The sequence below is a fragment of the Melanerpes formicivorus genome, unplaced genomic scaffold, assembly GCF_026170545.1.
Source record: "Melanerpes formicivorus ecotype bairdi unplaced genomic scaffold, bMelFor1.0.p_v2 SCAF_8, whole genome shotgun sequence".
In the NCBI taxonomy this organism is placed as follows: domain Eukaryota; kingdom Metazoa; phylum Chordata; class Aves; order Piciformes; family Picidae; genus Melanerpes; species Melanerpes formicivorus.
In genome coordinates this window covers 21,864,330-21,877,072 of record NW_027142360.1, presented here as the reverse complement: position 1 = coordinate 21,877,072, position 12,743 = coordinate 21,864,330, and the positions used below count along the sequence as shown (strand labels likewise).

General features: G+C 47.8%; 1 protein-coding gene across 4 annotated transcripts in view; it reads left to right on the top strand.

The window, feature by feature from the left end:
• TCF20 (transcription factor 20) overlaps positions 1 to 12,743 on the top strand; it is a 139,583-nt gene that overhangs the window by 8,631 nt on the left and 118,209 nt on the right. For 3 of the 4 annotated variants that reach the window (XM_068142595.1, XM_068142594.1, XM_068142590.1), the window contains exon 2: positions 4,514 to 4,624. The exons of the other annotated variant lie outside the window; for it this stretch is intronic. The gene's annotated coding sequence lies outside the window, so the exon portion shown is untranslated. The remainder of the gene's footprint in view (positions 1 to 4,513; positions 4,625 to 12,743) is intronic. 4 annotated transcript variants of the gene reach the window in all.

The window sequence follows — 12,743 nt, the reverse complement described above, 5'->3', positions numbered from 1 at the left end:
AAAAATCTGCTGCACTTCCAAGCCAGCTGCAGCCTCTATTTCTTCAGAAAGACACATTGTTAAGGGAAGGAGCAATATAGAAAATGCTTGAAGTAATCTCATTGAGAAGTATGTTTTTCTTCCATCCCCTTGCACATGCATGCAGCCTCTGGGGAAGATATTAGTGAAGGAGCTGGATAATTGGGGTCTTCTCTGGAGCTGCCATTGTTCTGATTGATGTAGAGAGTGTTAGCTCAGGGATGTGTACAGATGCAGGGGCTGCCTGGGGCTTCGTCTCTGCGGTCTCCCTCTCTTTTTTGCCCCCCCCTCCCCGAACAGAAATGTGTACCCTGACACTTTTGTCACTTTTGTCTTCCACCCCTGTCTCATCTCCTTCACAAACTCCCTGTTTTGAAAAATTCTGTTGTTGTTGTGGCAAATCTGCAGTTGTGCATCTGATGGGTGATGCTTCTCCTTCACTGCTTGAGCTGGCTTGTGATGATGAGTGGTCCCCTAAGCCAGGCTTTTTCTGGATGTCTTGGCTGATTTTTCATGCAGTCTGCCCAGTCTGGGGCCTTCTCCGCTGTGGGGTTGGTTGCTCTAGCAAAGCTCCAGGTATTGTAGCTGACTAGCAAAGCTCCAGTTGCCCTGTGGAGTGCAGAGGAATGCAGTGAAAGAGACAGATGTTCTAGGGCCCTGTTTGTGCTCAGACTGGAAATGCTGAGGGACTGTTAGAGTTCCCATGCAGGACTGCTGTAATTAAACAGTGCTGGGGGTAGATGAGGGGGAAGAGCCTGTGGTGGTCACTTCAAATAGCTTAACAAACAGAGGCTGTTACAGTGCCAGCAGAAGACATCCTTCTGTGGAGGATCCCAGCCAGGAAGTGTTTAAAAAAGCTGTCCCAGAAAGTGAGAGGCAAGCCTGATAGATCTGGGCTATAATGAGTTACCCAGATACCACTGGAGGAGCAGTTTGGAGAAGGGAGCTTGTAGGTGAGCTGGGTGTGGTGTGGCGAGGGAAATGGGAATTTCCTGACTTGTGTGCAAAGCTCAAGTGTAGAAGGGATTTTAGACAGAATAGATGGAAGGAAGGACTAAAATTAATACGTAGGTTTTGTGGATTTTTTGGTGAGTGTGTGTGTTTCCCCTCCCCCCCATGTGCTCCTGGCTAGTGTTAGTTGAACATCAGTTGAAGCAGTGCAGAGCATGGTTGAGAAGTGGAGACATTAAGCAGAAAGAGAGGGTGAACCTGATTAGCTCTGCTTCTTGTGCATGAAGCAGAAGGACAGGTTGAAATCTGATTGCAAACAGATAGCAGCAGCAGGGTCCTGAGGCACGACCGCAACGCAGCATCCGGGGGGTGATGGATCTAACCATGCCACAGAACAGTTTCTTGTCCTAGAAGCTGCTGGCTTTTATGTTGTGGTTTCTGTTGTGCTTTCCAATTATCCTGTTCGCCGCTCTCTGCCATTTTGAGCCTGCCCATGCGGGATGGCTCGGCCCCCTGGAATGTGTGCCCTCTAGAGCACTTCTGCCCTGCCAAACGGTGGGAGGAAAGAGGTGCCAAGGCTTGAGCTATTTTCCTTCTGATTTCCAAGAATAATGGAAGTAACAGCTGCTGCTTTTGCCATGCTGGTAAGGATGAGGGCTAGTGTCGCATGTAAAAGCTCCTCCCTCTGAAAGTACAAACACTTGGGTTTGTTGGGAGGTTTCTGGTGACCTGAAAAAAGGGCCATCTATCAGTACTACTTACAAACAAAAGCTGGTTTTGCTGCACCAGCCCACTTTCTCAGCACAACAGTAGAGATCCTGGAGCCACTTCCAGTCTTTGGCCTCTCCTTCCACCTGGAGAAAACATTCTGGGAGAGGCTTGGCTGGTGCAGGCTGGAACTGGCGCTGCTGACAGAGCATTCAGCATCCCTCTGTGCTGCTGGAGGAGTTCTTTGTGTCAAGGTGGTGGCCCGTTCCCCAGCAAACCTGCTTTCCCTTCTCTCCACCAGAGGCTTTCATTGATATAAAGCCTCAGGAACCAGTGTGGGTTGGGGAATGCGAAGGGAGCGGGAAAAGCAGAACTCTCCTTAAAATGTCCGAACAAAGCACAGTAGTAAAGAAACTTGTGTGTGTGCATGTGTTTTAAGGCCAGAAGGGGCAGGTCAGACTGGTGTTTCTGTGACCTTTTCTCAACTGTGTCTTGCCTTTCTTGCCTGCTGCCTCTCCTTGCCTGTCAGGGGACTTCCACTTCCTTCCCGCTGACCTGCAGGGCTGAAGGCAGCCTCCCTGCCCTTGTGGCAGCTCCCAGCTCTGGCTCCGAGCCCAAGCTAATAATCCTGACAGATTTTACTGGCTTGTGCTCTGCTGTGTGCCTTGCTGTAGGGAAGACGGTGTGTGAGGTTGTGGTTTGCACGGCTTTCAGCATCATGCTGGCCCTGGAATTCCACCCAGCGGCATCCATGTGAAACCCAAACCTCGTTACGAGCAGTGCCTGAGCCTCTGGTAGAGCCTGGCTTTGCTTGGCGAGGCCACTTGTTTCCCTACCTACAGGTGAGCAGCTAGCACAGATGTCATCCAAACACACCTTCTAATTGTCTCTGGCTGTCCAGATGATTGCCAGCAGTATGGGGTTGGGGTGGAAGTAGGAGGTGTTGATGGTTAGGAAAGGAAAAATTCATCAGGTACCAGAGAGAGTAATGAAGATCTCCTCTCACCACTCTCCCCACGCATCAAAGCACACTTAAAAAAAATGGAGCGTTCATCTTTGACCCCCATTAATGACTGGCTTGGTCTGTGTAAGAGTTTTATGAGCCTGCTGCTGCTCCCACAGAGTTTAATTATTTAGAGCGTGAGCTGGGGGTTTGTGCTTTCACTGCTGATGGTCCAGGGTTCAGGCCCTCCTGATGGGCTGTGGGGGTTGGTTACACAGGCAGCCTGCAGCCGCTTGCTCCGAGGAGCCTAAGGGACATGCAAGCTGCAGCTGTGCAGACATGGTCAGGGCTGGGAGCGTGTCCTTCTCTCATTGTGCCAGCTCCACGTGACTCTCTCATCTTGAATTCAAGGTCCCTGTCCTTCTCCTCAGGGTATTAATGGCCTGGACCTGGAACGCTGTAAATGACTACCTGAAGCTGCTGGGTGGGCAGGCTTGTGGCAGATATTGCTTGTTGCTGAACCCCACAGTCAGCGGTAGAGCCTTTAGGGGCTGGTGTAAGACTCTGGCAGCATTCCCTACTTGCCATTCCCTGTGGTGGCATGCCTTCACCTGCCTTTCTTCTGCTGACAACCCCCTCTTGTTTCCCCCAGCTTCTGCTCCACACTGTAGCAACCTCTTTCCCTGCTGTAAGATCCCCGCTTCAGGCTGCTGCTCTCTTCCCTTTGCAGTATGTCAGCTTGTTCTTGGTTTCTCTACTTTAACCTATTAATCCTCCCAAGACCTGGGAACACAGAGCAGATGTAAGAAACAACCAGGCGACTGAGTGGGTGCCCAGAGACCTTTGTGCAGCTCGGGTTCCCAGGCAGGCAGGCAGCTAGACCAGAAGCATTTCCTTGCTGTCCTACTGACCAGCCAGCCAGGTTTCTGCTTCTGGTGGCGAGGTGCCCAGCTCCAGGTTGTTTGACTGAGATGTGGGTTGGTCTCTCTTGTCAGCTGGCCAGCTGGAAGGGTGACACTGACAGTGCTTGCCTTGTGGCCGCTGCTGGAATGGGTGAAGATTTCCCTTGGGATTGTGCTGCCTCTTGCGTTGGTGGGTCCCGAGGGCTTGCAGAGCTCATCGGCGCCGAAATTGAACGGCAACAGCTGTTTGGTGCAAGACTGGGAGTAGAGGCTTTTTCCAGAGCAGAAGTGGTTAATCCTGGTGGATCTGGGCTTGGCTGATAGCAAAATAAATTATAGGCAGACTGGGAAGCCTTGTTTAATGTGGAAGGTTCACACTGTATTTCTCATACCATGCCTGTCGGTAGTGAAAATGCCTGTCACAGCAGACACCAAGCTAGCAGGTCACCTGGTGTGTTGCTGCTCCTGAAAGCTGAGCTTGTTGTGCATGCTAGGGCTCACTCCTGTACTCTGCCTGCTGCCATTTCTTACTCCTGGAGTTCAGGGACCACTTGAACCCTCATCTTCTGGCACCTCTCCTGCCATCTCCTCATACGTGCCTGATCTCCTCTTTTCTGCTATAGAAAGGATCTGTGCAGGCTTTTGGTTGCATTCCAACGGGCTCTTCGTGCTACCCCTACTTACCCTGGTTTATCTCTTCCCACTCTTTTTCCTATTCCTCTTTAATTTCCTTTGGTATGGGACTAATGTTTCAGGCTGCAGTGGGACACTGGGTTGGCTGAGATGGCAGAAACAGGGCGGAGGGGAGGAAGGGGCTTAGATAGTAGACGGGAGTTTCTGCCATCAGCTCAGTCTCTAATCTGTTGATCACTATGAACCTAGCTAAATCAGTTGGAGCTGCTAGACAAACACCAGGTGCTTGGTATCCTGCCTCCATATTCTACTGTGTTTTTCTATGTGTTTTCTTTTTTTTTCCCCTGACAATGACCAGGATTCTGCCCATTGATGATTAAAACCTCGCCTGGAGTTTTGGAATGGATCAGATGCGTCAATCAAATGTTCCCACATTGCACCCAAAGAGAGGAATGCCATCCAGCTGGGGGTAGGGCCTCTTTTTTGTTTGCCCCCATCAGTATCTAGAGTTACTGGAAAGCTTTCTTTAGTTTTTACATGCAAGAAGTCTTAATATAAAAGTAATAGTTCTCCAATGTAATTACTTTATGCTATGAGAAATGTACTGGGGTTGGGGGAGGTTATTTTTATTGGTATGGAACAATGCTGTGCCTCTTTGTGTTCAAAATGTTGTTAATAATCTTGATGCTGTGCAGGGCTTTGGGTAAAGAAAACATTTCAGCAACTGCTTGGAATATTTTGGGAGGGAAGTGTTGTGTTTTAAATGGGGAAAAAAAAAAAGTAAATCTATTCCAGTTACTAAAGAAGATGAAAATAATTGAGCTTTTTGCAGAAATGTCAGAGTTCAACTTGTTTGTCCCAGTCCTAGAAATTAATGTAAAACAGACTAATACCCCTGCATAAACTGTTCCCTTGCACAGGGGAGGGGAAGCAAATAGATCAGTAGGAAGCAGCATCTCTTTGTGTACTGTTTAGGGCTGCATGGCTGCTGTAGCAGGAGGTACTGTATGAGGCCTGGAATGAAATAAAAGGTTGGGGAGAATGTGAATCAGGAGCCTAAAGCGCAGGTTGCAGCCTGAGCAGAAAACTGGAGTGGTTTTTTGGCTCCCTTCCACTTGCTGGTGCACGGCTGCCCATTATCCTCTCACTGGTATGCCACTTGGCTGCTTCAGCATAGGAGCTGCAGAGACAGTACACTTACCTGGTGCTGAGAAGTGGGATGGACTTTCCAGGTCAGGCATGAGAAGATGTGTGTTGTGGAGCTTCTGTCTGGAAGTAATGCTGTTCAGCGTTGCTCACTTGAAATGTGAAGCTCCCTATGCTTCATGTTGATGTGCTGTTCCTGTTAAAATCGCTTTTGCTTTAGAAACAAAGGGCCTTAAAGCTGAGGGCTTTGACAGAGCACGCTGCAGAATGATTCTTGTCTCCTCAGTATGTAAGTTTCCTGAATGAGTGATTCTGAAATAATATTTCCCTGCAGAGCCTGCCTCTCTTAAGTCTTCAGACTGTCACAGCAACAGCGAGCCTGCTAGTGCAATATTAATAATTTATGTGTGTCCCTCATTTTGGACCTTTGTCAGTCATTTCAGCCTCAGCAGGCTGGGAGAGATGAGAAAAGCAGGCATGTGTTTCGCTGCAGAGCTCTCTGCATACCTTCCCGGGGTAGGGAAAGGATTTTTGTCTCCAGAGAATGTCTATCTGGAACCTTTTAGCAGTGCTAAATTTACAGAAATAATATCAGAAAATAGCATAATGGAGTCTCATTTCAGTCCTCTCTGCACAGGGTTTTACTGCCTTCACTGGCTGTCTGCAACAAGTGTGGTTCAGATGTGTGTGAGCTTTGCCTGGTTGCAGTAGGTGAGGGAGAGGTAAACCTTTTATGGGTCCCTCCTGTGGGATGAGCCCAGCCAGGGTTTTGCTGCACGTGTGTAATCAACTCCAGATGTTTCTCTGCTGCAGCCGCACATTGCTTTCTGCAAAACTGGGCTTCATGTGCTTGATTCTCTTCCTCACTCTCTTCTGAAGGGAGGGAGATGGTCAGGTAGTTTGTGTGTTTCCTGAGTAGGTTTTGCTTGAGGTGAGGCGCAGAAGACTCCTTGAGACAAATGAAAATGGATCTTCAGAAATGAGGCTGAGGGGATGTCACCAGAGGATTTAGCTGGTTTAAATACAAAGTGTTAGTTGATTCTGGAGTTAACTGCTGCAGGGTTGTGCTAGATGTTAGCAGTCATCCATCTTGGCTGCTAGGAACTTCTTCAAATCCTGTTGGAAGCACAGCACTCTTTGGCAGGGAGCTGTGAAGGGCCACTGGTGCAGTGTGCATGAGCTCGCTGACATGTTTTGGCGAGTGTGTTCTTGCAGGCAGGTACCAAACAGTTTGAGTCATATTGGTCTGCTTTGGTATTTAGCAAGTGGGTAAGTAGGTTGCAGGAAGTTGGATTGTTACCTCACGATCCAAAGTGGCTCTTTCACCCCAGGCAATGGGGGACCCACAGGTTCTGCGCTGCTAGGTGGTGGATGGATGGGACTGTCGAGGAGCGGAGAATGTTCTGCAAAGAATTTAATCTGTCTCTTAAGCCTGAAATAGATTTATTAAGGAAAGAGGGATTTCTAGAGTAATTGCTGGGTGAAAACTAGATTGCATTGTTTCAAATTCTGGTTTTGAACATGTTGGCTTGGAAAAGAGCTTGGCTCCAAAATCGCTGTGCCTGTGCAGAAGGATGTACAGAAAGATTAGCAGATAAGAAGAAACTTTGTCTAATTGCTTTTGGTTTGCACTCATTAAAAGATCTTTACATTGGAGACTGGTGTTTTTTTTTTTGTTTTTTTTTTTTTTTTTTTTTTTGCCATGGATGTTGACTTGCTGGAGCATGTCCAGAGAAGGGCAACAAAGTTGGTGAGGGGCTTGGAACACAAGCCCTATGAGGACAGACTCAGGGAGCTGGGGTTGCTTAGCCTGGAGAGGAGGAGACTCAGGGGTGACCTTACTGCTCTCTACAACTACCTGAAGGGAGGTTGTAGACAGGCAGAGGTTGGTCTCTTCTCCCAGGCAAGCAGCACCAGAACAAGAGGACACAGTCTCAGGCTGTGCCAGGGGAGGTTTAGACTGGAGGTTAGGAAGAAGTTCTACACAGAGAGAGTGATTGCCCATTGGAATATGCTGCCCAGGGAGGTGGTGGAGTCACCATCATTGGAGGTGTTCAGGAGGAGACTTGATGGGGTGTTTGGTTGCATGGTTTAGTTGATTAGGTTGTGTTGGATGATAAGTTGGACACAATCGTGAAGGTCTCTTCCAACCTGGTCTGTCTATTCTATTCTATTCTGTTCTGTTCTGTTCTGTTCTGTTCTATTCTGTTCTGTTCTGTTCTATTCTATTCTAATTCTATTCTATTCTAATTCTAATACTATTCTATTCTAATTCTAATTCTATTCTATTCTATTCTATTCTAATTCTATTCTTATTCTATCCTACCTTTCCTGGTTCAAACATGCTCTTCTCCCAGCTTCTGCTTTGTTAAGTCTCCCTGGGAGCCGGTCTGTACGGTTTGGAAAAAGCAAGACGTAACGGAGTCAAGGTTTTGTGCACTCGAATGGTAGTTCTTCAGTAGCGGAGCCAAATGGTTGGCTTGGCTGCTGGCAAATGGTTATTCAGTATTCAATATTCCTAAGGTTGGAAGGGACCTCAAAGATCATCGAGTCCAACCTGTCACCACCTCACGACTAGAGTAGGGAGGACACTACTGCCCGCTGCAGGCTTGAACTCACGACCTTCCCATTATCGCTCAGAAGGAAACTCAGATGCCTTGCTGGACTTCAGATCCCTTGCTTGCAGCAGTGAGAATTCTTTTGGTTTTTTTTTCCTTTTTCTGTTTTTTGGAGGGTTTTTTTTGGACTGGTATGGAGGCCAGAACCTTAGCCTTCTCCCTGCACTTGCCTGCTTTGTCTAATGCACACGTGCATTTGTAACAAAAGCAGCACTGATTTCTTCTGCAGAGCAGAGAGAACTGGGAAGACTTTTTTATCCTCTTCCTCCTTTTTTTTTTTTTTCTGGGTCTTTTTCCTTCCCCCTTTCCCAAATCTCCCTCCTCTTTACAAGAAGTTACTTTAAATAGGGAGTTCTTCAGCAGGTTGCAACCAGAATTCTATAATAAGATCTCTGTTTGCTCTCCCTACTTTTTCACATGCAAAGCTGTGGCTGCAATTATATGACAGCTGCCCTCTTGGCTGACATGCAGCAGATTGAACTGGGGATCTCCAGAGCTAAAAGTGTGAGCTGCTACTCTGTGAGCTAAAGCTCTGTAGCTGGAGGCTGTAATGATCTATATCCTTCATGACTGAGTCGAAGGGAGCTGCAAAAAGCACTTGCTGAGTTATGGTGCATGCAGGGTACTTACTGTGTACATGGATGCTTCCCGGGTGTACTGGAAGCTTTCTTGGAGTGGTTTGTGATAATTGTGCAGATGGTTGTCAGCTCATGGATGCTTTAAAATGACACTCCATTTTGAAGCCTTTCTACCTAAAATAAAATAACTTTATTAGCCTGTGAGGCAGGCACAGGCAGTTCTTGCTGTATGTGTATATTGTGCTGAGCACGAGGGACCCTGATGTTGCTGAGGGCCTTCGACTCTGCTGCAGTGTAAGTAATGGTTAACACTATTGCAATGTGAAAAATCCTGCAGCACCAGTGACACTCAGGCAAATTTGCTTTTATGCTCTGCCATTACAATAGGTTTTTTCATGGATGGCACCGTGGGAGCTTTGTAAAAGCAAAAGAAAAAGGAGAAGCTGGAATTGCTGGAATGTCTCCTATTTCCTAAGAACCAGGAAAACCTGAGCTGTGCCAAAGTTTGTCAGGCTGAGGAAAAATGAAGGGAAGCAGAACCATATGGAGCTTCAGGAGTAGTGTCAGCCGTGGGTAGCTTCTGCAACCAGTGTTGTGGGAGAGGGGGAAGTGTGTTACAAGTTGAGACATTCATTTTGAACTTTGTGATGTTCTTACCACCTCTTTCCCCTCCACTCCAGCCCTAGACAACAACAAAAACCCCAAGAAAGCGAAAAGCCCCAAAAAGGGAGAGAGGTATGGGGCGTAATATGCGCTCCTGACCTGCATAGTTCAAGACCAAGTTGGGTTTTACCCCATTCAAAAAAATTAAAAAGGAGATGTTTAAGGGAGGCAACTAAACATTACAGTCAGATCTAAACCCATAGCCTGATAGACTTCACTGTCAGGAAGCATCTCTTAATTATGCTTTAATCATGGGTGTGAAACCCCTGCTTCCTGGGATGATTTCAGCCTGCATCAATACGAGTGCATTCCTTGCATGTGCTGCCTTGAGGCAGCCTCCCCCTTTTGACATTTATTTCAGGCCTGTTTCATCTGCAGACAGCTGAACCTTGGCTTGAACTCCCCTCTCTTTAGTGCTGCTGTTGGATGCCACTGCAGAAGTACAGAGCTGGGCGCCTGCGTTGCAATTGAGACGAGATGGTCACTTGAGTAGGTTTTCAGGAATCCAGACTGCTGGCAAGTGAGCAGATACAAGCTGAAGCAGCATTCAAGTGCATCTCTGTCTTGGATAGAGCCAAGTCCGAGGCATCTGTTACTGCACAGCTATCACCTGACCTAATTATGTTCCTGTCAGACTCAGGAGCACAAGTAGCATTCGATTGCTTTTACATGACAAAGTTTGTACCATGTTGAAGCAGCTAGGAAGAGCAACCCAGCCAAGCTGTTTGTGAGGCTGTGGAAATACCAGCCACGAGACTCCACGGTGCAGACTCTGTGCACAGTGTATCCAATTTGACAGGCTTGGAGAAAGAGCCTGCTTAGTTTGCTCCTCAAGGAATGGCTCTGTCCCATGGCTGATGGCAGTTTACTGCCATGTGGTGGTGGCTGGCTGTGAGAGAACGAATGGGTTTCCTGGGGAGAAGAGTGTGCACCCACTGTGTCACAGCTCTGCTATGCACTATAGTCTGTTTGCACTAGAAGGCTTTGTTTTTTCCTCTAGCACATAGCTGTTGTTTTGCACATATGGACTTCATGTAAGCTTTTGCTGTCTTCCAGATCTCTTCTCTTCATTGTCATGTGCTGAACCTCCTCATTTCCTTTTATTCCCTTTCCAAGGCAGGATGAATAGAGCAGGTTTCAGTGCTACAGAGGCAAATACATCTTTGACTATTATAAATGCATTATGAAATGAGTGCTATGTTATGGTCTGTTCCTTGTGTGGTCAGATATTTTGCTTACTCTCCTATGTACTTCTGTGACACTGATAGATCTCACTATGTGAGAATCAGTGTGTGTGTGAACTGTTTGGATAAGGACCCAGGTTGTGAAACAGATCTGAAGTAGCTTCCTTACTAATTTTTGTGATCCCTTCTGTGCCCAGGGTGGACCTCTTTACATCCCCACCTGCTCCTGGGTTCATAGTTCATATCTTGGCCCCCTTCTGCTCTTCACTGCTCTACAAGGGAGTTATTTCTGTGATGTCCCAGAGCAGTTTTCATTCCTCACCTGCTGTGGGTTCCTCAGAGGTCACTGTCCACCTTTCCTTGGTGCTTTACCACTGTTGGTCCTTCTGCTAGCTCTGTCTTTCCTGACTGTACTGCCTGATTCACAAGGGAAAGCTTTCAGCTTTCCTCCATTCTCAGGGGAGAAATAAAACTTGTATCTCATCTAGAGGTGCATAAAACATGGCCACACAGTCACCAGATTATTTTCCCTTTTTTTTTTGTTTGGCTCAGGTCATCTCTTTGCAGTTAGCCATGCAATAAGTATCCTCCTTCACTTAGCTTTGTTTTCATGAGGCTTGCAAGCAGCATCTTGCTCTCCTGGGGCTGAGTGCCATGCCTGTTGAATCTGAGGGTGTAGTTTTACAAGCCTTGTTTTCAGCAGCCCCTGCTGCTTCTCCTGAGCTGCTTGTTCAGCTGTGCCAGTGCAGCTGAACATGCTGCTGTGCACTGAACTTGATCAGGAAATTGATCTGGATTAAAGTAGCCAAGTTGGAGAGGAAAGCTGCTTAACCCAGCAATTTGCCCAAAGAAATACTCGAGAAACCACAGTTTAAGGGCACTTTGACTTGATAGCACTTTGACTAATTCCCCCCCTGGTATAGAAATCCCTTGTTTAAATGTAGAGTTGCTGCCTCCTGCCCTTCAGACCCTCCTCCCAAACTGGTAACACCAGCCACCACCTGCTTCAGGCTTAGGGCAGCTGCTGCAGGTTAAGATGCTCTGCACAGCTGCTCTGGGAAGCGTGGACCATGCCTTTGGGAAGGGTCGAGGACCCCCTGGAGTGAAAATGGAGGTTTGTCAAAGTGTGCAAAATCATCTGTGTTGTGCAGCAGCTCAGGAGAAGCTCCTTGCTCGTCATAATTGCTGCTGTGGTTTTACACTGAACTTTGTTAACGTTCCAGGACGCTGCTTTGTCACTAAGCTGCTGGGAAGTGCAGCATACCTCTGAATGATAGCTTGAACCTTTGACAACTCCTGCCCCTGCCTTGCTTGATGGGACTTAACCTGCCCCCATCCCCCCCCAGCCAGCTGAGCAGCGCCCTGGTGGCGCTGCTCCTGCACTTCCACTTGGCTTTCACGCACCCTTCCCTGCCTTAGCCATTTGTGTGCTCCCAACTTCATGCTGTCCTGGGTTTAATTTTTGTTTAAGATCTTTGTTCCTTTAATGACAGCAGGAACCGAAGGCTGTTCTCTGTGGGGGCTGTGGTGCGCGGCTGTGCTTGAGGTAATGAGACTTGATGAAAACCTCTTGTTACTGTGGCAAGATTTCTTCCTTCTCTCTGTCTAAGAAAAGGGGAGGAGGGGGGAAAGAAAAAGTGACAGACCCTGCTGGGTATGTTAATATATTTTTAATGGCTTGCATGTGGCTAGCTGAAGACTTATTTGTCCAGCCTGCAAGAAAAGTGGAGCAGCAAGTTATTCTTCTGCACCTTTGGCTGAGCTTTGCCGGCAGTTGAAATGGGAGAGAGGGAGAGAGGCTTGGTTGAAAATCTCACAGAAATTCCTATGACACAAATGAAATCTGCTGGAGATGGAGGGGGTTTGGCAAGGAGAGGAAGAAGATTGGATCCCAGATACCTCCTCCCTTCCCCCTCCCCAAATCTTCCTTATTTTCTGGAATATTCCACTGTGATCATCAAGAGAGCTACTGTCTCAGGCTGTGGTATTTCTGCCAGTGCTGAGGGGAGAAATTTTTCTGAAATAATTGCTGTATTTATGATGGGAAACAAAAGGGTTTACACTACAGCAGCAAGCTGGGAAGGGAGCTGGCAGGGTTGCAGGGGGGAGGAACAGGAGGAGGGCACTGAGAATTTTTCCCCTTCCAGCCTTAACATGCCAGTTAAGCTGCAGGCAGGATGAGGCTGGTGGTCTGAGCCGGCTCCTCAGAGCACTGGGGGTTGCTGCTGCTTTTCTGTTCCAAAGACATGCAGACTGCTGCTGGGACTAGGGGGCAGCTGTGGGTCCTGGGGGCCAGGAGCCTGGTGGTCGGGGCTGCGGTGCAGGTCAGCCGGTTGGAGCAGAGATGTGCTTGATGGAGCCGTGAGGAGGAACATGCAGGAGGAGAGCGAGAGCTGCTG